Source organism: Antechinus flavipes, chromosome 3 (assembly GCF_016432865.1).
Source record: "Antechinus flavipes isolate AdamAnt ecotype Samford, QLD, Australia chromosome 3, AdamAnt_v2, whole genome shotgun sequence".
NCBI classification, from domain to species: Eukaryota; Metazoa; Chordata; class Mammalia; order Dasyuromorphia; family Dasyuridae; genus Antechinus; species Antechinus flavipes.
Window position 1 is genome coordinate 357,351,415 of NC_067400.1, and position 28,000 is coordinate 357,379,414.

The 28,000-nt window shown below is 34.6% G+C and overlaps 1 pseudogene; it reads left to right on the forward strand.

The window, feature by feature from the left end:
* LOC127557239 (fructose-bisphosphate aldolase C-like) lies at window positions 1-27,931 on the forward strand (annotated as a pseudogene).
* Window positions 27,932-28,000: the final 69 nt, after the last annotated feature.

Below are 28,000 nucleotides of genomic sequence, written 5' to 3' on the forward strand. Positions count from 1 at the left end.
ATGCATGAAAGCCTCAACAACTTTTCTTTGTGTGACTTCTTGGTTGACAGGATCTGGTAAGAGAAGAGAAACCCTCCTTACATTAGGCCAAAATGGGCCCCAAGAACACAGCCCTTGAATTCTTTGAGTTTTGGGGTTTTGTTTTGTTTTTTTTACTTTTGTTTGTTTTCTTTTGTCCTAGGTAAGGAAGTAAGAGATGACTATGATTTTATGAGCTTTGGAAGGTCTTAAGGGAAGCAAGCCATGAGCATATCTAGGAGTGAAAATCTGTGCCAAGATTTTGCAATCTTTATGGCTTCTATGCATTGAAAAAGAAAGGACAACCTTCTGGAGCCCATCAGTAGTTGAGACAAAGATTTATCTAGCATCAATGGGAATTTGGATGTGAATTTGGTAAGACTAATGTAGAAATTAATTAAATTAAGTCTGAATTCACTCTCTATAGAGAATGAGAATTGGGTCTCCCAATGATGTGTGTGTGCACTTTTGCATGTGGAGGATGTATTTCTTCTGTTCTTGCTATATCTTTGAAGTCAATGATAACTTTATAAAATTTAATTGATGTTAATTGGTTAACTGGCACTGAAGTGGTTGAAGGGGGAATAGGAACAGAAACCTATATTGGGGGCTCAAATTGATTAAAATTAGAGAAGAAAAAAGCCACATTTTCTGAAGTATCTCCAGAACTCTCAGGGGTAGATGTAGACTTGCTCTGAAATAGTGAAATGAAAAGTATTTGCTACAATGTGAATATGAAAGATAAGTATGGGATACCTCCAACTTGATATTCCATTGACACCTTGACTTGAATGCAAAATAGAGTCCATCTTTCCTTTTAAAACGTGTCCCTCTAAATTTTCCTATTTCTCTTGAGGGCTCCTCACAGACTTCAAAGTTCAGAACCTAAAATCATCTTAATGCATCCCTCTTCCTCATCTCTCATAAACAGTTTCAAATTTTGCTAAATTCTACTACCACAATAGCCTTAGTTGTTCTTACTATTGTTAGTTTTTTTTCTCTATTTAATATATGCTTTATATAACTCTTAAAATTATTTTTCTAAGGCAAAAATCTGACCACATCAAAGCCCTGCTAAAAAACTTTCAGTAGATTCCCTACTGCACACAAATTCATTAGATTGTCATTTTAAGATCCTCTACAATCTAGCTCGATACTCTAGTACTATTTTATTTCCCTGACCTTCAAACAGTTCCAGACAAATATTACTATTTACTGTTTCCTCAGTTCATGTCCTTCCCATGCCTTTGCACAAGCAAGCCATTTTTCTTTACCCTTTGAATGCTAGCTCCAAGTGTGTGACCCTGGGTAAGTCACTTAACCCTATTAACTAGGGGAAAAAAATCATTTTCTTTCAGTTTGTCAGAATTTTTATCCTTCTTCAAGACCCAGATCCTGTGGACTACTTTTGGGAAGCTTCCCTTGTTCTTCTTTCCCTTAATCTGCATAATCCAAGTATGGATATTCTCCCCTACTTCAAATATTCCTAGTTATTTGCCTAAATCCTTCTTTATCCCTTCACTATCTACTCTATATCATGTGTTCAGCTTATTTCCTTTCAGTATCATGTAAGCAGAAAAGGAAGAAAAGAAGAAAATAGGCATTTATATAGCACCTTCTATATGCTAGGCACTGTGCTAAGTAAACACTTTAAACTATTATCTCATTTGATCCTCACAACTTTAGGAAATAAATGCTTTATTATCCCCATTTAACAGTTGATGAAATTCAGGCTAACAGAGTTTAAGTGATTTACTCAGTGCCATACAGCAATGTAAGCCTTTGCTTTATTTGTATATTTAACTTAAAATGCCTTACACAGAATGGCACTAAATAAACATATATTGAATTGAACTGTCTCCATAAGTCTGAAGGGTCAGAAATATACTGACAAGTTGTTGATTTTTTTTTAAAAGTAGACACAAGTAGAAATAAATAGTAAAACATCAAAATGCTTCCTGTTATTAGAAAGGTTCTACATTGTTCCAAATGATAATTTAGTAATTGCCTAGTCAATATCCTTTTTGGAGACAGAAAACAAATAAAATTTCAGGCAAAAAGAATAATCTGATTGTGTACACAAATTAAATGAACTGGATTATTGCCAAATGAATTTTTCATTTTATATTGTGCATTATACAGTCTCTATTTCAAAATATTGAAATTCTTTTATTTGTTCAACATAAAAAAAGAATTATTAAATACCTTATATTGCTATACATTGAGAACTGAACAAAGACCAAAATAGTCCAAACCCTCGAGAACCTGAGGTTATAAAATTTCCTTTTTTGATTGAATTATTTATCTTCAATAGATATTTTTAAAAACAAGTATGGACATTCTTAATATTCTAAACTTCTTCTATGTGCTTAGTACATTATCATATTCTTCTTATTTAGATATTCTTCACTCTTTTCCAGAGTTGCAGTTGTGTCATTGTTAATGGCAATTTTAGAAAAAGCTTGCTATTTCCTATCAATATTTAAGCAAAGGGTGAAACTTTTTTTTAATATTTTATTTTATTTTATAATAACTTTATATTGACAGAATCCATGCCAGGGTAATTTTTATACATTATCCCTTGCACTCGCTTTTGTTCCGATTTTTCCCCTCCCTCCCTCCACCCCCTCCCCTAGATGGCAAGCAGTCCTATATATGTTAGATATGTTGCAGTATATCCTAGATACAATATATGTTTGCAGAACCGAACAATTCTCTTCTTGCACAGGGAGAATTGGATTCAGAAGGTAAAAATAACCCGGGAAGAAAAACAAAAATGCAAATAGTTCACATTCGTTTCCCAGTGTTCTTTCTTTGGGTGTAGCTGCTTCTGTCCATCACTTATCAATTGAAACTGAGTTAGGTCTCTTTGTCAAATAAATCCACTTCCATCAGAATATGTCCTCATACAATATCGTTGTTGAAGTGTAAAGTGATCTCCTGGTTCTGCTCATCTCACTTAGCATCAGTTCATGTAAGTCTCTCCAAGCCCCTCTGTATTCATCCTGCTGGTCATTTCTTACAGAACAATAATATTCCATAACATTCACATACCACAATTTACCCAGCCATTCTCCAATTGATGGGCATCCATTCAATTTCCAATTTCTAGCCACTACAAACAGGGCTGCCACAAACATTTTGGCAGTGTGAAACTTCTAATGAGATTTCTCTTAACCCTATTTCCTATATACATTGTTTTGAATAATTGATTGAGTCAATGAATGAATGCTAAAGCATTTAAGTGCATACATATGCCAGGCATTTTGCTAAACACTAGGGATATAAATTCTAAAAGTGAAAAGGTGTTTGCCTCAACAAAGCCTAACATTGTAATGAAGGAGACAACAAGATAGAGGAATGGTATCCAAGAATGGGAATTTGGGGCTGGAAAGCCACAAAGATGGTAAGCTGATTCATAGCTCAGTCAATTTATACACCTTTCCTGGAGGAATGATATTTTTACTTGATTATTGAACCTAGAACAAGGGATGGAAAATGTAGGGGTGGCAGTGGGGGAGAAGAGATCTGGGAAGGGCTAGATTGAACAGGTTGTAAAAGATAAGTAAATCTGTACTTTCTCAGTCACTCATTGAGATGGTTCAGCCCTACGGTAGTTCCAAAGCTGAATAGATCAATTTTTCTTCAGAACAGGGAAATCAATTCTGGAAGTCCCATGTTCAGAATACTGGTAGAGGGAAGAGGCATGATAGCAACAATGACTATAAAAATGACAAGATGGGAGGAATAGGAAGAAGGGAAGACAAGTTAAATGTCTATATGTTCAGGTTTATAATATGTTGTGTGTATGTAATATGTTCAGGTTTCATAGCCAACTTCAGTATTGCTATTCTCACCTTTTCTTCTTTTTTGGGAAACACTCACTTTATATTTTTAAATAATTTTTGTTTGTTTGTTTTTGTTGAGGCAATTGGGTTAAGTGACTTTCCCAGGTTCACACAGCTAGGAAGTATTAAGTGTCTGAGGTCAAATTTGAACTCAGGTCCTTCTGACTTCAGGGTCAGCACTTTATCCACTATGCCATCTGGCTGCCTCTTTTTTAGTAGTTTCTAATAGTCACAGTGGATTTTTTTTATTTAGAAGTTTTTGGTTGAATTTGATTAGAGATTATTTATCATTAATTAGAGATTCATGTTTTAAAAATTACATAGTCATATTTCTGTTATTAATGTTTGAAAGTATTACTATTCTTGTTGACAGTTTTGTATATCACCTGTATTTTGGTAAAGTCTTGAAGATCACTAAAAATAAATTCATGCTTACATAATACCACTTACTTCTACTGCTCAGATTCAAAGTGCACGGAAATTGTCCAGATGATTAGTCAAAAGATTTTAAAAATAGTTTGTTAACTAGTTTTTAAAGACTGCTTAAATATTAGCAATACTTGTAATAGTTCATTTTCTAAAAGTCATTATGTAGGGGCAGGGAGGTGGCACAGTGTGTGGAGCACCAGCCATGAAGTCAGGAGGACCGGAGTTCAAATCTGATCTCAGACACTTAACACTTTCTAGCTGTGTGATCCTGGGCAAGTCACTTAACCCCAAATGCTTCAGAAAAAAAAAAAAAAAGTCATTATGTAATCAGTATTGGAAGCGCTTAAATAACAATTTCCACTAATGAGAAGAGTCATGCAAATAACTTTTTGAATCAAGGGTTATATAAATTAAAATGTAATATAATCCCTACTCTCAAGGAATTTACTAAGGCTTACACTTATTTTGACCCATGGTCAGTCCATTACAAAAGCTCTGAATTCATATGAACTAAGTGAAATGGGGGGAAAATTCTACAAAATTCTTCCTATGTCTCATACTTCTTGCCAATTCCTATCCAAAAACATCAAATTTCTGCACAGAAAAAGAAATGGACCTTCAGCTTCCTTGGAAGTACTTTAATAAATCATTGAATTTGAGATTGAATTTGAGATAGGAAAAAGCAAAGTACTTACCCTGTCTCATGATGAAAACTACTTTTCTTTCTTTTCTGATGAGTCTCTGCCTCCCACAGATTTATACAGTACTCCATACAGAACAGAACAGTTATCCCTTCCATACCGCAACTTTCCCCATTATGGTTTCAATACAATGAGAGTTGGCATAAGAAATTAAATAGGAAAAAAAAAAAGAAATTAAATAGAAATTTTGGGAGTTTTGTGGAAGCTGCAGCTGCAGACAATTCTTGAAGGCCAGCAGATGACATAGAAAAAGTTAAAAAAAAAAACCTCAGAAATGCCTAAAATATTGTATATTATATAATATTAACTCAAATTTTACAATAAATTGTTGGAAACACCTTGTAAAAGGAAAAGAAAAAGTTAAAGTATAGACTTTGGTACAAAGGGAGGGCCAGAGAATTTTATGCAGATTTTCTAGACCTTGAAGGCACTCAAGAGCATTTCCTAATTTCTTCAATGTGGAAGACATAAATGTACTGCCTGACTTTCTACCCATCTAAACACATCCCATTCCCATAACCACAAAGGGAAATAATACAAGTTTTCTAGGCAACACATTCCTATGGTGAAGTCTGCCTGGTTGAGAGCCTCCTATATAGTTCTCTAGAGTTTTAATTCTGCTTTGGGGTTGAGGTCTCCTTAAATAAGAGAAGAACTTAAGATCACTAAAAATTTTTTACCTTCTCTCTCAGATCTTTACAATCTATTTGACAAGTGTCTGATTGTTTTAAAGTTCCAGCTTGAGCAAAGCTTGAACAGGTCTTTGATTTAGTCTAGTTTAGACATCAGTAATGACAAACTCAAATAGAAGAGAGCATTAACCTGTACATAAGGATCCCACTGGACCACTTATCGACTTCATTTTAAAATGTACTATTGTCTCTGTTTTATTATATTTTATCATTAAATATGATTATTATTAAATATTTGTTAAATATTTCCCAACAATATTTTATTGTTCTGCACTTCGGGACATTGCAGGCCATGTGCTTGACCCTCCTGATCTAGAGCAATGGTTCTCAAAGTGTGGTTCACAGTCTTCTGGGTGACCCTGAGGTCTTTTAGGAATAGGGTTACATAACTAAGACCTTGTTTTCCTATTAAAAATGCTCCTTATTTTCCCAATTAAATATCTGTTTAAGGCCAGATTTTTTTCCATATACTTCAACCAAAACAACATAGCACAATACTTAGAATGCAGTGGCAGATATAGAATCCATCTGTCTTCTATTAAGTCAGTAATGAATGAGATTTGCAATAACAACAACAACAAAGTAAAGCAATGACACTTCTTACTAAATGTTTTTTGCTTGTTTTGGAAAGTATAGATGAGGTCCTCAATAATTTTTAACTGTTCCAAATCACTATTGATCAGAGAAATGCAAATTAAGTCTGAGATACCGCTACACATATGTCAAATTGGCTAAGATGACAAGAAAAGATAATGACAAATATTGGAGGGGAAGAGGGAAAACTGGGACACTGATATTCTTGGTGCAATTGTGAATGGATCCAACCATTCTGGAGATCAATTTGGAATTATACTCAAAAAGTTATCAAACTCTGCATATCCTTTGAGCCAACAGTGTTTTCTACTGGATTTATATCCCAAAGAGATCTTAAAGGAAGAGAAGGGACTCATATAAAGATGAGGTCTTTAATAATTTTTAAGTGTGTAGAGAGGTCCTGAAACCAAGAGCTTTGAGAATCAAAGGTAAGGAAACACCTCTCTTTGGTTAAGGAACTCTATAGTTTGGTCTGATAGGTCATATCTTATTATATCACTGCTGCTTTGCTATTACCAGCATAATTTCCTGAAGTCCCTATATTATTTCAGAAACTCCTTGCCACATTGCCACTATTTCCTTCCCCTGCTATCCAAGGGCCAAAGAATACATGGTTGCTCAGTACTCTTTGCAGAGAACCTAGTCAGACTTTCTTTCCTCTGTATCTGACCTCTCCAGCCTGTAGTACATGTGTAGCCCCTTTTTAAAGACAGATATGAGAATGTTGTTCAAGTGGTAACTAGCTGTGAACTTCAATATCAACACATTGTCAATAGGACAACAAATATGTAGTACACGTTGGAGTATGCAACTTTTCAAGATTTCAATTTGTCTAGGAATTCCATACTTGTTCAAGAAATAATAAAATGGAAAAAGAGATTTACAAACTCCTCTCGGGACATTTTGAACATATCTAATTTGTTATAATAATGGATTGCTCCCAGGAAGCCCCAGATTTTTGCCTCTTTTTTTTCCTTTATAAAGCTTTTTATTTTCAAAACATATGCACAGATAATTTGACATTGACCCTTGCATAGCCTTGTGTTTCAGATTTTCTGCTCCTTCCTCCCACCCTCTCCCCTAGATGGCAAGCAATTCAATATATGTTAAACATGTTAAAATATATGTTAAATCCGATATGTATAAACATATGTATACAATTCTCTTCCTGCATAAGAGAAATCAGATAAAAAAAAAAAGAAAGTAAAGGAGTAAGAAAACAAAATTCAAGGGAACAACAAAGAGTGAAAATGTTATGTTGTGGTCCACACTCAGTTCCCACAGTCCTCTCTCTGGGTGTGGATGGCTCTCTTCATCACAAGATCATTGGACCTGGTATCAATCATCTCATTGTTGGAAAGAGTCATGTTTATCAGAATTGATCCTTGTATAATACTGATGTTGTTATATATGGTGATCGCCTGTTTCTGCTCATTTCACTTAGCATCAGTTCATGGAAGTTTCTCTAGGCCTCTCTGAAATCATCCTGCTGGTTGTTTTTTATGGAACAGTAATATTCCATAACATTTATATACCATAACTTATTCAGCCATTCTCCAACTGATCAGTATCCACTCAGTTTCCAGTTTCTTGACACTACAAAAAGAGCTTCCATAAACATTTTTGCACATGTGGGTCCCTTTCCCTCCTTTAAGATTTCTTTGGGATATAGGTCCAATAGAAACACTGCTGGGTCAAAGGGTATTCACAGTTTGATAACTTTTTGAACATAGTTCCAAATTGTTCTCCAGAATGACTGGATCCATTCACAACTCCACCAACAATGTATTAGTATCACAGTTTTCCCACATCTTCTCCAACATTCTGCATTATCTTTCCCTGTCACTCTAGCCAATCTGAGAGATGTGTAGTGGTATCTCAGAGTTGTCTTAATTTGCATTTCTCAGATTAAAAATGATTTAGAGCACCTTCCCATATGATTAGAAATAGTTTTAATTTCTTCATCTGAAAATTGTCTATTCATATCCTTTGACCATTTATCAGTTGGAAAATGGCTTATATTCTTATAAATTTGAATCAATTCTTTATATATTTTAGAATAGACCTTTACTTTTTAATAACTATAACTATGATGATGATTATAAATGTGTGTTGTTTTAAGGTTTGCAAAGCCTTTTTCATATAAGAGGAAATTGACTTACATAAATTAGGGATAATATTAGTAACTACTTCACAGTGATGTTTGGGAGGATCAAATGAGATTATAATGGGTGTTCCTAAATCTTGTTCCCATTTTACCACTAAGGAAATTGAGGATTTGAGGTTAAATGCCTTATCATATAGATAAGCATCAGCATCAGACTTTCAATTCCATATTCCTTATTTCAAATCCTAAGTTCTAAATTCTATATTGAAATGCAGAATTTTGCCTTTCTTTCTCTCAATATGTATCGAGCACATTACTTATGTATACTAAGCAACCAGGAAGAGAGTCTGTCCTTAGAAATGTTTATGTTGTTGAAGCATAGTATGGTAGTGGTAATAATTTTTGTTGTGGGTGGTGGTAGTATTCAGTTATTTCAATCATGTCTGACTTTATGTGACCATATTTGAGGTTTTCTAGGCAAAGATAGTGGAATGGTTGGCCATTCCTTCTCCAATTCATTTTATATATGAGGAAACTGAGGCAAACAAGGTTAAGTGCCTGGTAAATCTAGTAAGGTTGCCTAAAGTCACACAGCTAATACGTATCTAAGATTGGATTTGAAGTCAGGTCTTCCTGATGCCAGATCCAGTACACTATCCACTGCACCACTTAGCTGCCCTTGTGGTAAGAATAATCACTGTTTGTGTAATCAAAAGACCCCAATTTGAATTCCAGCTCTGCTTAGCTATGTGTTTTGGGGCAAGTTACATAACCAATGGAGCCCTCAGTTTTCTCATCTTTATCAGAAGCTTGGACCAAAAGGTCTTTTAAGATCTCTTTCAACTCCAAATTCTATGTCTAGGACTTTATGTCTGTGACTGACTTTCTTAAAGGGTACTAGATTTAGATCTGGAATGATCACTCAGCATCTTAACTGGTCTCTTTGCTGCCCAGACCAGAAATATCCATCAGACTTCTCTTGTTTAACCAGATTCCAAGTTTGGACTTTTTATGGTCTGCCTACTTCCATTCATCCAAGGCTAAGACAGAGCAGATGACAAATCCTATGCAATTATCAGGCAAAAAGCAAAAAAGCTCAGTGTTGCAGCTATATAGGAAGTTGTGAAGATATTGTGGCATAGGCCCACTGATGTCCTAAGGGGGTGTAAAATTGCTTCATCTATATGTTATTTCAAAGTACACAAAAGAGGCACTTGTAAGCATTTTAATTTTTTTTTTAAATAGTGGGCCTTTAGCAGTTCATTTAAAGCTTTGTCTGTGTTCCTCCCCCTGGGTAGAAGAGCCATGGGGAATAGAACAGAGGGAATAGAAAATTATGCCCACGCTCACTGTGCCCAAAATAGTTTCGACTAGATTTACCACTGAACATAAAAGATCTAATCATTTGTTCAAGGTAATAATCATGAAAGCTAATGCATTTCAGTCAACTTTTACCTGCTGACCCCAGCCACTCTATGAGAGACCCCACTCCCTTGCTATTCAATTTTGACCTTTTTCACCAAGTAAGAACTGTCATGGTTTATTTTATAGTGAGATCCAGAGAAGTTGCAAAATATCTAAATTGAATAGGCAAAGCTTGAACCCTTTGAGAGAAATGTCAGAAAATAGTCTTTTTGTTTAATCTGATTTATGATTTTATTAGCTTAGGAAATTAACAATAAGGTGGCAAAATAAATAATAAAAACAAGATCATCTGCAGTTGACAAACCTGAATTCAAAGCTTGCCTTTGTCAGTCACTACCTCTTTAGATCTGTTTCCTCTTTAAAAAAAAAATTAAAAATTAAATTTAAAAAATAGTCTTCTTTGTTTTATGTAATGGCTAATGTTTCATGATGAGTGTCAGGACATGGCACTCCACATATGGTTTACATGATTAGGACATTGTACTTCTTATATGTTTTTGATGCAAATATCATCTTTGCTTCATTGAAGCAAATCTCAGAGGTAAGAGGCAAAGTCAACCTTGGCATTAGTCAGAATAAGCATCTGTCAGAAAACCACTACATGTAAAAATAGATCCTTACTAAGAGTCATAAATAAAATAATGACAGGCAAAGTTTGTGTATTATCATCTTTAAGTATTACTGACTGTATCTATTAGTTTATGTCTCAAGCACCTTTTTTCTGTTCTCTTACTCTCCTGAACAGTATGTCCATGTTCTCTTTATCCTATTACAATTTATTCAGCAAATAACTGGTATGGCTTTTCCTGGGTGTTCATGAAACCAAACCATAGGATGTAATGTTCTGGTTAGCTTTCTGGAGGTCTAGGGATAAGCCTTGGTCTAAGCAGAATAATCACCACAAAAATATCCGGAATGAAGTCCAAAGTCTATTATCTCCTTCACAGTCTGTCTCTTTCACCCGGGGCCCAGCTAGCTTTCTGAAGGCCCTCCGGAATGGATCTTGGTTTCAGTGGAGGAATGCAGGGGGTAGGAGAGCCATCAGAGGCTGGTCAGGGCTTCTCTCTAAGAGTGCAGGAGGCAGGAGAGCCACCAAGAGGTTGATCAAAGATGGAATCTTTGTGGCTGACTTTGTCTTCAGTTTAAATACCCTATTACAAGTACATCATTATAGGTGTCAATCTTATAGAACAGATGTCAACTTATAGAACTATACTAAGTACTAAGTACATGTAAACTAGAGAATCATTATCTTAATTCCCCTGAGTTAACATCTTGCTTTAGGATTAAATCAATCATACTGAGCCTTAATATATTTCTCCAGAGTTCCTGCCCTTTACAATAGGATCCTTCTTCATCTGTTTGTACGGCTGGTCCTATGCCACTGATATTGAAGAAATGTCTCAATTGCTTATTTCTTTGGTTAAAATTATGAAGGCTGCTGCTCTAGCTTAGATGTTGTCATCAAACCATTAATAGTTTAGCTCAGATTGGTTCACTAGATTAGTTTTAGCACTAAGAAGAGCCATATTAATGGACATTGTGCTGGTTGAAAAGTATTGTCTAGAGACTTGGAAATTTCAACTGAAAGCTCAAAAAGCCAGAGGCTTATAAATATAGTATAACCTGAAGAAAAGATAAGCCATATTGGAATATGGAGTATCACTATACTGTATAAGCATAGAACACCTCCATAAATACCAGTATGGTAGTCTGTAATATTTATCCTGAGGTTCTGCATACCCTGCATGCCATTCACATCTTAAGTTTTTATTTTTCCCTAATATTTCTATTTCCTAGCAATGTCTTTCTTTGAAGTCCTTCAGCCTAATCAAACAGTATTTTAAGTTTATCATATGGCAGTCTTGGTATTAAATGCCTAGACACAAAAACAAGAATGAGACAGGTCCTGCCCTCAAGAAATTTACACAAGATAGAGATTAGGGGAACAAGAGATTAGTCCCAATTTCTTCTGGCCCTTGCTTCTCCCTCCATTCTACCATATCTCATATAATGGCTCCCAGGAAATAAATCATAAAGGCACTGGCAATATTTCCTCCCCCTCCCAACCTCTCTTTACTTCTTCCTAGAATGGAACTGCTCCCCAGAATGTCTCTGCTCATCACTGGGCAATTTCCTGCTACTTGTTACATACCTTTAGTGAAGCTAGAAGCACCTCTCTGAGTAGAGGGAGCTAAGGCTATGAGTACCTATCCTATCATTTAGGATTAGAGAGAATGAGCCATTGGTTTCCACTTGATTTTTTGTATCCTTTAGTGAACAACTCTAGCTTTATAAATCTGGCTATGGTCATTTCCAGCACCTTGTAATTTGAACCCAAATACTGATCATCAGCTGTTCTGTCACAACAGCTAATTGTTTTGTGTTTTTTTTTTTTTTTTTTTTTACTAAAGGCTGATTCTCTAATCAATAAAGTCCATTACCTTACCTAAAACTATGTTAAATGGTGCAATGATGTATTAAGAGAGGCAAACCTTTGCCTGAAAGGAAGAATAGGAGCCATAGACTAATAGAGCTAGGAGAGACTTTAGAAATCATCTAGTTTAATCTCATTCACTTTACAAATAAGGAAGATGAAGTCCTAGAAAGGTTACAATCTCTTAACTTCCCAGTTTGAGTGCATACATATGTATATACACTATCTATGCATATATACATATGTACCATATTTATTTATATAGGGATATGAGTTTACTATTGCAGGAAACTACATTTTTTTAACTCTCCAGTTATTAGAATTTACTCTTTATCATCATATTACACTTTCAGTCTTTGCAATCTATATAATCTTGGATGATTGTCTAGAGCACTGAGGAGGTCAAGGGTCATATATTTAATTAGTACATGTCAGAGTCAGAACCTGAACTTAGATCTTTAAGGTTCCAAGGATGACTTTATATACTACTACATGCTATTTCTCACTTAGATACTAAAAATACAATGACAAAAATGAAAATAGTCCTGCAAATCTAGCAGTAAATGAAGCAAAGAAGAGGCATGAAGAAAGAAAATTTTTTTTAAATATTTTGATCACTTCATAATTTTGCCCTGAAGACAATCCTTCGTATAAGAACTAGCATGAAATGCAAAAGAAACTAGCAGTAGGATAAAGTTGATTTGCATAAACTTTGCTCTGCCTTTCCACTTCCTTTTATTGAGAGGAAAAAAACTCTGATAAGCTGTAGATGTTTGTGTGCTCTTGGTTAAGTGAGAGGAAGTATAACATGTTTATAGTCTACAAGAGATAGGGAGGAAGAGGGAGAACAACATATACATACATACATATATATGTATAAACATAGGTAGATACAAAACAAATGTAAAATAAATTCAAAGAAATGTGGAGAAGAAACATTAATAATGGGTATCAGAATTGGCTTCATATGTGTGTTAACATTTGAATTTAGCCTTGGAAAATCTTTTTTTTAATTCAATTTTATTTTTTCAATAACAAAACTTGATTTTTATCTCCTCACCTATCATTAAAAAAAAAAGAAAGAAAAACACAAACTTTCAATCAAATATGAACAGTTAAGCAAAAGAAATTCTTTCATTAGTTATGTCCAACAAATATTTACATATCATTAAAGTTAAAATGATTTAATCTAATACTTTTTTTGTCAGGAGGCATGTTTCATAAGTCTTTCGGAATTATGGCTGGCCACTATATTTATTAGAATTCTTTTTAAAAAAAAAAACATGGCAATATATATGTAAATCGAATATAGGCACACATATTTATACAATTATCTTGCACAAGAAAAATCAAATCAAAAAAGAAAAAATAAAAATAAAATAAAATTCAAGCAAACAACAACAAAAGAAGTGAAAATGCTATGTTGTGATACACGCTCAGTTCCCACAGTCCTTTCTCTGGGTGTAAATGGCTCTCATCATCACAAGATCATTGGAACTGTCCTGAATCATCTCATTGCTGAGAAGAGCCACATCCATCAGAAGTTTAGTTATTCCTGTATGTGCAAGAATGTTTGTGGCAGCCCTTTTTGTGTTGGCTAGAAACTGAAAACTGAGTGGATGCTCATCAATTGGAGAATGGCTGAATAAATTGTGGTATATGAATATTATGGAATATTATTGTTGTGTAAGAAATGACCAACAGGATGATTTCAGAAAGGCCTGGAGAGACTTACATGAACTGATGCTGAGTGAAATGAGCAGGACCAGGAGATTATATACTTCACCAACAATACTATATGATGATCAATTCTGTTGGATGTGGCTCTCTTCAATAATGAGATGAAACAAATCAGTTCCAATAGAGCAGTAATGAATTGAACCAGCTACACCCAGCAAAAGAACTCTGGGAGATGACTATGAACCACTACATAGAATTCCCAATCCCTCTATTTTTGTCCATCTGCATTTTTTATTTCCTTCACAGGCTAATAGTACACTATTTTAAAGTCCGATTATTTTTGCATAGCAAAATAACTATTTGGACATGTATACTTACATTGTATTTAACATATACTTTACCATATTTAACATATATTGGTCAACCTGCCATCTGGGGGAGGGGGTGGTAGGAAGGAGGGGAAAAATTGGAACAAAAGGTTTGGCAATTATCAATGCTGTAAAATTACCCATGCATATAACTTGTAAATAAAAAGCTATAATTTTAAAAAAAGAAGAAGTTTAGTTATTTTAGGGGCACAATTTCCTTTTTAAGCTTTGGAATTTCAAAAGGTGAAGGTACAGAGGGAAAGCATTCCAGATAAGGGATTAAATCAGTATAAATCACAACAAGAGGAGAGGGGACCAGTAGCTAGTTCAGTTTGAAACATAGAAGGAAGGAGAGTGATATAAAAATCTAGAAAAGTAAATTTGAGTCAGGTTGTTAAAAGCTTCATATGTCAGAGGAGTTTATATTTAACTAAAACTAAGAGGTAGCTAGTAGAGAGCTCTGTGAACTTCAGGAATATCATTTAGGACTGAATTTGTTCTATGATAATTGAAGGGGTTGAATGAAATGCAATTCACAGAGTTGTAAAGAAGTACACTTGAATTTAATATAAAGACAAGACTTCTTTCCAATTAGAGTGGTCTAAGATTAGAAGTACAGTATTTCTCATTATAGTTCTTTAAGTGGAGACTGGGTGACCACTTTTTGTCTATGTTATAACATTATGTTTTCTGGGAATGCTTTGGATTAGGTAGTCCCTTCCAACTCTAAAATTCTGTCCTTCTATAATGTGGCAGTTGTGAGGATGATATAGTAGAGAAGAAGAGAGACCAGAGGAAGGAAGAGCAATTATGAAGCTATTTCAATGGCCCAGAAATGTTCTAAGCTAGGTTAGTAACTATGTGAGTAGAGAGAAAGGAACAAATGTGATTTATGTTATGGAAGTAGTTTGACAAGACCTAGTAACTAATTGGGAGTTAAGGGAAAAAGAAGAGTCAAGGATGATTTTAGGGTTGGAAAGATAGATGACTGTAAAAATGATGACACCCTTGATAAAAAGAAAAAAAGGAAGAAGACAGAAATTTTAGTAGGATAGAAAAATATCAATTCTGGATCAAAGTGGTAAACAGTAATGGATAATGGTGGTGAGATCAAGGATACAGCCATCCCTAATTGAAATAATGTGAAGTTGCAAATCATGGAAGGTGAAAAGGCTGATGAACTGAAATACCAGGTGTTTGAGGAAATATTATCTTTGATGTTGAAGTTCCCAAATATGCCAACAGGAGTTGGGGAGATGAGAAAGTCTATGAACTCCTTGTGTGACTTAGGGGCAGATAAGTGACTACAATAAGGATCTGGTTGGAGGTGATATAAATGAATGGAATAAACTTAAAGGGAAGAAATTGCGGAATAGAAGAAAAGTAGTTTGTAAACAGATATAAGATATAAGAAGTATGCTTATTTTTTTTCCAGGAGTTAGAGAGAGTGAAAGCAGATGCACCCAGTATTGGAGATGGCAGTATTGGAGATGCAAGTTTGAATAAATACAAGAAGATGAAAGTAAAGTTATAGGAAGAGGTATAGATTATTAATGATAGAATGAACTGTTCCTGAGGGTAAGGTGGAAAAGGAAGAGAGAATAGGTAAAGGACTTGGGAAGAATAGGGCTGGCATGGATGCAGAAGAAATGTTTTTATCTAGGCAGCCAGTGATTCTGAATTATAACAATTAGAGAAAGTAGGAGTTTGCTAGCCATAGGGAGGGGAAGTATCACTGGATTGGATCAATTTCTTCTTCTTGTGATAGAGGATGGCAATGGTATCAGTTTTTTTTTTTTTTCTCCTCATTCAACACTAAGATAACAAGGTGGAAAGGGCACTTGCAGCAATAAGTATATCATAATTAGGTGTCCAAAATACTGATGGAATTCACATTCAGCACCAGTTTCTTTGCCTCATTCCAAGATGGTAAAGGATGATGAATAGTCAGAAGCTATGTTTGGCTTCTTCTTAGGCCTGCTGTCTGGAGCCTTTATTTCTAGACAGAGTCTAGGCAGTAAAAAGCCTAGTATCTGAGGCTTTAGTTCTCAAAAGGATCGCCAGAAATAAGAAACTCAGTATCCTGGGACTTGATAGGTATAGAGAGCTGTGGTAAAGATTAGAATTCTGAATTTAGTAGAAGAGCTAGTATAGATCTAGTTGTGGGACATCTTTGAAAATTTTAGCTATGACCAGGAACTTTGTATTCCCTAAATTTGTTCCTGTGATTTCTGTGTTTAGCACTGTCAGACTATCTGGACCTACATTTCATTATTCTAGGCTAGTGCTTTAGCTTTTCACCTCACTTAACTCTCATGGCAAACTGGAAATTGACTAGATCATAGGAAGCCCAAAAGCCTCTGTTGCTTTTCTCCATAATCTGATGGTTGTATAATCATATATTCCTACATTTGTGGTAGAAGGTTTAGGTTCTCAAATACAAGTTCTGAAAACTCATTGGTAAGGAAGGGCTACAGAGGTAAGAGGACCAAAAAGGACACAAAAGAATGAAGTGAAAGCAAAATATCTACTAGGAGGAAAAAAAGAACATTGATTTTTGTAAGTTAAAAAAAAATTGCCAGCATAATGTCTCCAGACATAGCATAAATATTTAATTAATATTACTTATCTTGTTCATGCTCACTATGACTTTTTTCCCAAAATACTTTTTAAAAAAAATCTTGCAAACCTTTTTTTGGCACATATATTTAGAATGTTTCCACTCCTTATGGCTAATTATATTATGTACCAGTCTTGCCAAACTAGGAAAATTAATACAATTTGTTTTTTGAATTCAGATCAGTTGCTGAGAAGCCACCTTTCAAGATTTCCCCAGTTCACAAAAAAATTAAAATAAAATATTAGCAATAATTCCAATGTAAGTTATGTTTCAGGAGAAAACCTCTTTTCCAACATATCATAAGATCTCTCATTTGAACAGTGTTTTATACTTTTAAAAGTAGTATCATATATTTTATCTCATTATCATTTTTAAACTACAAAAGGTATCTATAGATTATGTATATGTGCAATTCATCTCTCACCTCCAAAGCCAAAAGAAAATTGCATATATACATTTCTTGTAAATGTGACACTTTCAGATTTTCATTTCCCTCTTCACTTGTTTTTCCTTCCTCTATTCAATGTTGTACTTTGTTTTTCTGTTCTCCTTACTGACATATTTTTAGGCTTGACACAAGGAAAGTCTCTAGTGTGCTCAGTAGCTCCTTTGGGGAGACTTTGCACATGGATTTAGATACAAATCACACTGGATAAGAAAGCATGGACAGGTTTTCATCTACACCAAAGGAGGGGTGTATATACCACTAAGAATACAGATCAATTAAATTAACAAGTAATATATATATATATATATATATATATTTACAGCAGATTATCTCTAATTCCCCAGATTGTGATTCTTTACCTTTCCTATTTTCTTCTGTTTTCTAAAGTGACATTTAATTGAAAAAAGAAAAAAAATAAACATTTTATTTTATTTTAACAGTACTTTATTTCTTACATTTATTTCTGAAAATATTTTTCCCATGACTTCCCTCACTTTTTTTAAATGAAGAGAAGAAAAGGAATGAAAACTAAAAATAAAAAACCCAATTCAACAAAACCAATCCATCAACCATATCTGACAATTGAAAAGATATTCAACATCCCATATCTAAGTTGTAAATATGCACCATTCAGGATTTTTGGTTGTTATTCATTCTATTTTTATTCGTACAGTCATTATGTATGTCTTTCTAATTCTGCTTATCATTTCACAGAAGGCTTCCTGTGCTTCTCTGAATTCTTCATAATTATCCTTTTTTATCATATAATAATTTATCACATTAGTATGAATTTGATTATCACTTTGTGAATCGAGTACCTACTTTATTTCCACTATTTTGTTTAGTATTTTTTACTAGTAAAAAAAAAAATGCTACTATAATATTTTAGTGTGTATAGGATCTTTCTGTCTTTTATCTCTGGGAAAAATGTAAAATGTTATTTATTTCTTTTTATTTTTCATTATTAACTTAAGCATTAACAAATATAAATGTTTGCACAAAGGAACAAAAACAAGATTATATATTAAAATTTAAATTTCTGTTATACATAGTTTAAAAAGATTTAATATTTTTCCAATTATTAAAAAAATTTAACATTTAAAAAAATTTTTGAATTTGTACATTTTCTCTCTCTCTCCTTCCCCTACTCCTTCAGCGAGAAAGCTAGCAATTTGATATAGGCTATATGTTACATAAAGTTTTAATGTTCATATTAAATTTAACAGGATAAAACAAAATTCCCTGCTTGACTTATGCCTTTCTGAATTTCTACTCATATCGCTGTCCCTTTTTTTGTTTCATTGATGATTTTTTTCTTTCCTTTTTACATGGCTATCACATTACAACAATTCCTATCTCCCAAAATTCTTTTACTTCCAAATAAAAACCTTCCCTTGTAAGCAATATTATCCCTATTCCCAGAGCCAGAAGATGAGGTCTTCAACCTTGGGAGGCAGGAAGTTAGTGAAGTTACAAGAAGTGATGTGAGTCACAGGAAGCAAACACTATCCAATAAAAAGACTTGGGTCTTTTGCTATTTAATCAGCATTCTACTTCCTGCTGGTCAGGTAGAGCACATGGGAGGAGCTGGGATGCCTCCTGGGTGTGTTGGGCCTCTCCTTGCGGGGACTAAATAAATATTTTCTCTTTGTACCTGAAGATTAGTTCATTTGTACTTATTTGCAATTAGTTAATAGTTAATTAGTACCTCTGATTAGTTAATTTGAGAAAGGGGATCTAGCACCCATCCCATCCAATACCAAGATAAAAAACAAAAGAGCATCTGTCCTCGAGGAATTTTTATATATTTATATTTATTTATTTGTTTGTTTATATTTGTTTTTAAGATTTTTGAGTTCTAGTTCTCTCCCTTGTCTCCATCCACAATTAAGAAACCACATGTGAAATTATGCAAAGCATTTCCAGAAAGTTGTGAAAGAAAACATAATTCTCCCACCCTAATGAAAATAAAAACTTTCAAGAAAAATTAAGTTAAAAATAAAGAGAGGGACACAGAGAGAAATAGAGAATTCTGTGTTCAGAAACAATCAGTTTCTTCTCTGGCTATGGATAGGATTTTTTATGATAAGTCCTTTAGAGTAGTTGTGTGTGATTATACTACTAAGAATAACAAAGTCATTTACAGCTGGTCATCCTAGAACATTGCTATTACTTTGTACACAATATATTTCATTTTGTTCATGGAGGACTTACCAGGTTTTTGTTTTTTGTTTTTTTCTGAGAGTATCCTTCTCATCATTTCCCAAAGAACAATAATATTTCATCAGAGAAACTTGCTTCAATTTTTTTTTACAATTACTATTGTTAATTATATTTCCCCCAAATTTATTCTCTTTCCTTTTACCCCATGCCTCTTCAAAAGTATTTTGCTACCATATTTTCTCCTCGGACATGCGCTCCTCTTTATCCTCCTTCCCCTTTTCCAATATCCCATTCTCCTCAAGGAACTTATAGAGATAAGGACACAATATATATAGACAAATAAATACAAATTAAATGCAGTAATTTGAAAAAGAAGAGAACACTATTAACGAAGGGAATTGGAGAAGGTTTTTCTTGTAGGAGACTGACACTTAAATGAAGATTAGGATTCAAAGAGGTGTAGATGAAGAAAGAGTGCATTCCATACATGGGCAACATAGAGAAATGGACTATGGAATACTGAATTTTAGGAATAGCTACTAGTCCACTTTATCAAGAAAACTGAATTGTGAAGGTTGAGTAGTATAAAATAAATTTAAAAAGCAGATTGGAGTTATAATTTTACAGGTCTTAAACATCAGATTGTAGAATCTTTTTTTTTTTTTTTTAAATCCTGGAAGCAGGAGGAAACCACTGAGGATTTTTGATCAGGAGCATGACAAAAAATAAAGAAAAGAGGGAGGAAAGAAGGAATAAAGAAAGAAAAGAGGAAGGGAGGAAGAAGGAAAAACAAAAGGAAAAGAGAGAGGGAGAGATAGAGGGATGGGAAAAGGAAAAGAGAAAAGGAAGAAGAGAAGGAGGGAATCAGGAAGAAAGGAAGGATGGAATGAATTAAAAAAGGAAGGATTGTTGCCTGACCACATTTATTTCTGCCCTTTTCTTATCTCCAAAATTTTGTATGATTCCAAAAGTCTTTTATTATGACTCATTCAGAGTACAATTGCTTGTATCTTCTCATATATTCATAGAGTCTTCATGGACTTGGAACTGGAAAAGACTTTAAAGGTCATTGAGTCCACCTCATTAATTTTATAGATGATTAAACTAAGCAAACAAAGGTTACAAATCACACAACTAATAGGTATCTGAAGCAAGATTTGAACCCAGGTCTTCTTGTCCCTAAGGACAGTATTTTGTTATCTCCACTATGGATATTAACTATTTATTTATATAAGCAATTCCATATGAATTTTCATCTTTATCTTACTTCTCTTTCCTGCAGTAAATTAAAAATTCATTTGATAATATTCTCATTTTCAAGTTCACTGATTTCTGTTTTTAGGTATAGAGTTCCTCTGAGATTTCTTTTTATGATAGTAGTTTATTTTTCCATTTTAGTTTCTTGGTCTTTATCCTTTCTAATTTCTTCATTATGTTTTTCTTATAAACTGTCTTTTCTATTAAAAAAAAATCTTCATTCAATGGAACACTCCATTCTTTCTATTCTTTCAACATGAAGAGAAGCAGGTGGAATTGAGAATTAAAGGAAAATTGCTTCCCTCTTGTTACTATCTACTTGTCTTAAAGTTGAAACTCAAAATCACTAAAACTCAAAACAGTTTTCCATGGATCTTACATAGCCCTCATTTCTTCTATGAAGAATACTTGAGTTGCCTTATGACTTTTCTATTTTTTCATAGAACTGTTTAAAAAAAAAATCAGAGGCAGAACCAAGATGATGGAAAGGTCATGAAGTTGCCTGAGTTCTCTCCAGTTTCCCTTGAAAACCACATGAAATATCATTAAATCAAATCTCTAAGCATATTCTGGACTGACAGAATCTACAAAAAGATGGAATGAAACAAATCCCCAGCTTAAGATAATTTAGGAGTACTTCAGAAAAAGCCTGTCTCACTTAGGTAAAAGGGGAGACTAGCCCAGCAAATGCAAATTAGTGACTCTATGAAACATCAAGAATCAGTCAAACAATATCAAAAGAATGAAAAAGAAAATAGAAGAAAAAAGTCTCTAGCACAAAAGTTATAATTCTTGTTTGGAGAAACTTATTTGTAACCAATGTATAAGAAAAGTGGCACCAGAAATTATTTTTAAAACAATTTTTTCCAAACTTATTTTGCATACTTTATTTTCACTTCCCAGCATCTTCTGAATTTCCTCCTCCAAGCAAATGTCAAGAATGATCTCTGGCCAGTTACCCACTTCTACTCTTCCTCCTATTTACATTTTTCTTCTTTTATGATTCTTTACTTTGTTTTGTTGACTCTAATTCCAGCTTTTCTTTCCTATTCTTTACACATTGTAAATACTCATTCTTCTTCTGAATAATATATGTCAGGATAGGGCCATCTGCATAAGTGATACTTGGACTCATCTTGAATATCATTATTCTTTTTTTATATTTATACTTATATTATCTCAAATTTGTCCATATGTTTTAAAATTTAATCATAATAGACAAGATATAAAAGAAAGAAGGATGCGGCAAGGGATGACTTTACCTTACTGACCTCCTTGTTACTTTAATTTCTTTCTTCATATACTTGAATTTGAATGTCTGCTTTACTAACTGAATAGTCTCCTTCCAGTCTCTGACCTTATCTTTTAAGATGAGTATAGTTAGTCTTTTTTACTTTCAACCTTCCAGAATTGTGCATGGAATTGATATGATGTTGATTGTACAAAGATTTTTCCTTTTCTACCCTGAATTTATCTAAATTGAATTAGTAAAATGGTAGTGCCTATAGTTGTACTAAAACATGTTTATCCTCAGGATTCCTAAAGTTTAGGCTCAAGCCAGAGTAGCTTGTTTAAATAATATAACCTTGAGTGATTTCAGATAAGGTAAGGAGAATGTTTGCTATAGCCCTTGGAGTATTAAATTGCTTTTAGAATAGGACCGTGAATCCTGGTATGAAAGAACAGAAAAGAGTAAATAACTGGAGGTCAGTCTGGTCCTAACATGAAAGAACTGTAAAAGAACTGTAATAATCAATATGAACACTGAGAACCCCAGTCTATTCTCTCCTAAGTCTAATGCTTAAGAATTGGCATTGGAGAATAGCAAAGTCAACTTTTGGGGGTGAAGCCAAGATAGTGGAGTGAAAAGGAAAGAAAATAAGCAAGAAACAGAAAAGAACCTTGACCATACAAAGCTACTATGGTGACAGGGAAGACCAAAACACCTATTCAGACAAGAACAAAATGTCCACAGAGGAAATCTCAAAGACTGATATGAATTGGTCTCAAGTCTAAAAAAGCTTCTTGGAAGTGCTCATGAAAAAATTTAAAAGGCAAATAAAAGAGGTAGCAGAAAAAATGAGGAAAGAAACGAGAGATGTGCAGGAGAGATTCAACAGCTTGGAAAAGGAAGGCAATTCCTTAAAAATACAATTGGACAAGTGCAAAAAAAAAAAAAAAGTAAAGTAACTAAAGAAAATCACACATTAAAAACTAGGACGCAGTAAATGGAAGCTAATGATTTTATGAGATATCAAGAAACAGTCAAACAAACTAAAAAGAATGAAAAAATGGAAGACATTGTAAAATACCTCCTTGGAAAAACAGCTGACCTGGAAAACAGATCTTAAAAAAAAGACAAATTAAAAATTATTAGTCTACATGATAAAAAAAAAAAAAAGAGCCCAGATAGTATACTTCAAGAGATCATCAAGGAAAACTGCCCTGATATTCTAGAAACAGAGGGGGAGATACTCATTGAAAGAATGCACTGATCATCTTCAGAAAAAGATCCCATAAGGAAAGCCCCAAGGAACTTCAGAACTATAATTTCAAGGAAAAAATATTGCAAGCTGTCAGACAAATGCAATTCAAATATCAAGGAGCAACAGTGATTACCCAGGATCTGGCAGCTTCTACAATAAAGGATCAGAGGATCTAGAATATTGTATTCCACAAGGCAAATGACTTGGGGTTACAACCAAGAATTAACTACCCAGCGAGACTGAGCACCACCTTTCAGGGGAAGCATCGGAGCTTCAATTAAGAACTAGCACCATCTTCTAAAGAGAAGGAAGAATTTGCTGAGAGCATCTATGGCTTAAGAGCCACAGTAGAATAGAGCCATAGTAAGAAGAAAGACCCACAAGGATTACCAGAAAGAACAATGACAAATGAAATGATTAAAAATCTTCAAGTGGAGAGTCAAGTATCAGGAAGCAGTGACTAAGACCATGACATTGGGAATAATCTGCCAATCAATCAATATTTATCAAGCACCTGCCATGTGCCCAGCACTATAGTAAATTCAAAGGATACAAAAGGAAGTAATAGATAGCCCCTGTCCTCAAGGAACTTGCAATCTAATGGGGGAGGAAACATACAAACATAATATAAAGATATATAGATATAGATAATAGATATCAAGCTATATACAGGATACTTAGAAAATCATAAATAGAGAAAAGGCACCAGAATTAAGAAGGATTGGGGAAGACAGGAAGCTAGGAGACAGAGTATTCAAGGAGAATGGCTAGATAAGATGTCTGGAGCCAAGAAATGTAGTGTCTTGTTTGTGAAACACCTTAGAGACTACTGCCACTAAATTAAAAAGTAAGCAGTAAAGAAGACATAAGAAGACTGGAAAGGTAGGAGAGGGTTATGTTATGAGGGACTTTGAATGCCAAACAGAGCATTTTGTGTTTGATCCTGAAGCTAATAGAGGGAGTTTTTTGAGAATGGAGCTGGTGGGTTGTCCTATAGTTTAGGAAAATCACTTTAATGGGGAGACACTTGAGGCAAGCAGACCCACCAATAGACTATTAAAATAATCCAGAAATGAGGATGAAGACCTGCAGTAAAGTGGTAGCAGCAATAGAAAGAGAGCATATTGGAAAGATGTTATAAAAGTGAAATCAGAAGGCTTTGACAATAGATTGATTGTGAGGAGACAGTGGAAAGTCCAGATGATTCCTAAGTCATGAGTCTGAAGGATTAAAAGGATAGTATTACCCTCCACAGTAATGGGAAAAGTAGTATATGTAGGGGAAATGATTTATTATTGTGTTGTGGTAAAAGGCTTATTAACTGTTTAAATCCAACTTTATGTGATTCAAAGTTGTCCACACCCAAAATTGTTGTTTCTTTCCAGTAACTCTCTAGGAATGCCAAAAATGGCTAGTATTTCTGATTCCCCTGGGTCCTGAACCTGTCCAAAGCATTCTTGTTTTGGCTTACCACACATGTAGGAAATCCTGAGAGATCCAGTCTAACCTTCTGCTTTGGGTTTCAGTTATTCATATCTATCTCAATCTACTTTGCTTTCAGGCTTCCCTCTTGGCAAAATTGCTTAACTGTGTGCTTGTAGGGTTCCTGTGTGGTAAACTTTGTCAAAATCCTAATAATGTAAATCTTCCAGAATCTGAGGAGAAAGAACTACTCCATTTCTAGTGTGTTCTCCTATACCAAATGATCTAATATGTTTCTTTTAAAAACTATTTCAGCTTGAGGGTCTGTTCTTATGAACAAAGAGAAATATAGTTTAGGGTGAAAGATAATGAGTTAGTTTTGGACATATTGAGTTTAAAATGTCTACTGGTCATCAGTTTGAGATGTCTGTATCAACTCTGAAAACAATTGACCCAAGAGGCACAGAGCTTATGAAACCATAGCCTTTATGCAACTGCTATTAACTCTGAAAATACCAAAGAGGTCACACCAGTTATCATGACCAGAGTTAACTCTGAAAAATAAAATAAATAAAACCAAATTGCTAACAGTGGTCATAAGCAAAAAGCTTTCATTATTCCAATGGAGGTGAGAAAAAGATACTTGTGCCAGGACTTCTAGGAGAAGACCCACTTTACTAGGGCCAAACCTTGATATGTGTAGCAATGGAATTGTAGTAAATTATAGCCATTTAGCAACAATGGTTTGATTCATAGCAGGATTTTATGATCCAAACATGGCTTCTGAGGGTGTTTGGCTGAGCTCAGGAACCACCTAGGACTGATTCAAACCAATTTGGGGATTTTTGCTGCGGCAGAGTTTATCCAGAGAGTGAGTGCAATTTGTTGTTATGGGAAGCTCAAGACAGCTTGCTTTCTATGTCTTAGTTCTAGAAAACAGGATGTTTCCTAACAGTAAAAAGAGAGGAGTTGCCTTGATATATGGATCCTGACATCTGAAATGCAGTTGGAGATCTGAGATTTTGAAATTAGCAGAGAGGTTGGGGCAGAATAGATAGATCTTTGAGGATCAGTAGCATTTTGTTATTGTCACTTGTGTGTTCAGTCTTGTCTGACTCTTAGTGACCCCATGGGTCATAGCACTATTCCTTTCTGTTTTCCATCATCACCCAATGTCTGTCTAAGATCATATTCATTGCTTCCATGACAGTTATTCATCTCATTCTCTTCTTTTTTTGTCTTCAATCTTTTCCAACATCAAGGTCTTTTTCAATGAATCCTGTCTTCTCATTATGGGGCCAAAGTATTTAAGTTTTAGCTTCAAGATTTGTCCTGCCAAATAGTCTGAATTAATTTTTTTATGTAGTCACTGAATTGATCTCCTTAATGTCCAAAAGACTCTCAAAAGTCTTTTTTAGCATAACAATTCAAAAATGTCAGTTCTGTGGCACTCAGCTTTCCTTGTAGTCCAAGTCTCACAGCCATACATTGCTACTGGAAAAACCATAGCTTAGACTATATGGACCTTTGTTGGCAAGGTGGTATCTTTGCTTTTCAATATTTGCCATAGTTTTCCTTCTAAAAAGTAAGCATATTTTAATTTTATGACTGCAAGTGTCATTGGCAGTGACCTTTGAGGCTACAAATATAATATCTGACATTGCTTCCGTTTTTTCTTTCTCAATTTGTAAGGTGGAACCAATTGTCATTATCTGTTGTTTTTTTTTTTTTTTTAATATTAAGTAAGCTTCAGGCCATGTTTTTTCAGTAGCATTTTATTTTCCCAAATATATTGAAAAGATAGTTTTCAACATTCATTCATTTTTGTAAAGCTTTGTGTTTCAAATTTTTCTTCCTCCCTCCCTTACCTTCCTTCTCCCCAAGACAGCAAGCAATCTGATATAGAATAAATATGTTCAATTTTTTAAAACATATTTTCACATTTGTCATATTACAAAGGAAAAACCAGGTCAAAAGAGAAAAAGATACAAGAAAAGGTAAAAAAAACCAAGTAAACAACCACAAAAAAATATGAAAATACTATGCTTTAATCCCCATTCAGTCTCCATAGTTCTCTCTGGATGTGACTGGCACATTCCATCATAAGTCTATTGGAATTGCCTTGAATCACCTCATTGTTGAAAAGAGCCAAGTCCTTTACAATTGATCATCACATAATCTGGTTACTGTGTATTATTTTTGCCATGTTCTGCTTACTACACTCAGCATCACTTCATGTAAGCCTTTGCAGGCTTTTCTGAAATCAGCCTACTCATCATTTCTTATAGATCAATATATTCCATTGCATTTATATATCACAACTTTTCAGCCATTCCCCAATTGATAAGCATTCAATCAGTTTCCAGTTCCTTGCCACTACAAAAAGAGCTGCTTAAAAACATTTTTTACACATGTGAATCTTTCCCTCTCTTTTATGATCTAAAAAGTGTTATCCTTTTCCATGAGACACTCTACCATAAAGCTTATGATAGTTGTCCCTTCCCCAAAGTCATAAAGTCAAAGGGGGCATTGTGGACATCAATGCCCCACCATTGAAAGGGGCCAATGGTGAAGTTACCACCTAAGGTCTGGATGGTTTGAGTGAGCACTATGTCCAGTATAAGAATGATGGAGCTGTCTTTGGTATAATATATCTTCCCACTTGCTATCATGGAGAATGGCCCTATATGCCAGCATCTGTCAACAGAATGGTATTGTCCCATTGTGGAGTCAGAGATGGAGACCATGATCTGAAATATTTTAAGTATTTCACTGAGAAGGTTCTTCAACATGGAGTGACCACCATGTTTATCTGGAAGGGACCTTGCTAAAACCTAACATGGTCTCTGCTGTCCATGCTGCACCTAGAAGTATTCACTTGAGGAGATGGCAATGGCAACTATAACTGTCCTTCACCAGAATGTGCCTCCTGCAGTCACTGGTATCACCTTCCTGACTGGGGGTCAGAGGGAGTAGGATACCTCCATTAGCCTCAATGCCATCAATACCTGCCCCTTGCCTAAGCCATGGGCCCTGACTTTTTTTATGGCTGAGCCTTGAAAGCACCTGCCCTCAAGACCTGGGGTGGAAAGAAGGAAAATGTCCAAGCTGCCCAAGAAAAACATACTGTGCAGGCCATGGTTAACAGCCAAGCTGTCCAAGGCAAGTATACTCCAAGTAGAAAGTCAAAAGTTGCAGCCATATAATTGCTCTTTGTCTCTAACTATGCCTACTAAGTCAAGGCCTTTCCCTGGATAGTCCCTGGATATCTGCTAACACTCTAGGCCAGTAGTTCTCAAATTTTT